At 34.7% G+C, this 1,146-nt stretch overlaps 1 non-coding gene across 1 annotated transcript; it reads right to left on the reverse strand.

Moving 5' to 3' along the window:
• Nucleotides 1-499: 499 nt before the first annotated feature.
• Nucleotides 500-571, reverse strand: TRNAA-UGC (transfer RNA alanine (anticodon UGC)). The gene has a single exon. It is a non-coding gene; the product is annotated as a tRNA-Ala (tRNA).
• Between the last annotated feature and the right edge of the window lie 575 nt (nucleotides 572-1,146).

A 1,146-nucleotide genomic window follows, 5' to 3' on the forward strand; every position in this document is an offset into this window, starting at 1 on the left:
GTTCGTAATAAACTTGAACCAGTTCTCCGAAAACCTCACGATGACACACCACTGTATTGATTTATTAATCTTAAAAACGTTATTATTTAATATTTGCGAACTCAATGAATCATGGTACGAGATTTTATAGCCTAGGAAACCACAGTAAACTCAGGATTAAATGAACAACTCATTCAACAATGTTCATTCAAGTGCTGGTTTTGCAAATAATTGCATTAGCCAAAATATATTTAACAAACACTCAGATGATAAGCGAACATGTTGATTTTCGCATTACAAAAACGAGCTCAATAAACGTGAAATTTTATTTTTACTGTTTCGACGAGACGACTTTCATCTTAAGAGAAAAACTAATTTTAAATGATGGGAACTGAGCGCAGACGCGACGGCGACGTTCAGACGAAAATTAGTCGGATATTGGTAGTTTGCCAGGATGCGTTTTCATTTCCAAAAAGTTTCTATTTGTAAACAGAAGAGTGGTTGGGAAAAAAGAAAAAAGTGGAGATGCCGGGGATCGAACCCGGGGCCTTTCACATGCAAAGCGAACGCTCTACCACTGAGCTACATCCCCGCGTTGGCTCCGGAGTGCCAAAGTCGCCTCGCGAGGCGTTATTTATGGATCAAGAGTTTGAAGAGTTTTTTACCCCAAGGCAGATGTTTAAGAGTTTTTCAAACAATAAATGATTAGTGCGTAACCCAATTGTACAAGGTTTATAATTTCGTGGAATTTGACTAAGTAGATAAATTTTAGAGTTATCAGGTCAGTCATAAGTTTCCGTCTAAATCTGACATAAATTAACTACACGCTCTATTTTAACCGGTTGGATAATACACAAACATAAATTCGAAGATAATTCTTTCAAAAAAGTCATTAGATTTTATTTACAATGACAAGGCAGAAAGTTTCTAGCATTTCTGGAAAGCGTGTTTATTACGAAAATTTTTATTTGATTTGTCGAAGACGAATGAACACAGATAACATTTGCATAAATTGCACGCATTTATTTATTTTTCGTATTTTCTCAGCTGTGTACTTACCATTGCAACCATTTCCGGTCTAGGCTAAAATACAAAAAAAGTCAATAAACTTGTTATATTTATCTTTCTATATTTATATTGTCAGGATAATATATTTCTCTGTACAAA

The sequence above is a fragment of the Gnatocerus cornutus genome, chromosome 9 (genome assembly GCF_029298725.1).
Source record: "Gnatocerus cornutus isolate USDA-ARS CGAHR chromosome 9, icGnaCorn1.1, whole genome shotgun sequence".
Classification (NCBI taxonomy): domain Eukaryota; kingdom Metazoa; phylum Arthropoda; class Insecta; order Coleoptera; family Tenebrionidae; genus Gnatocerus; species Gnatocerus cornutus.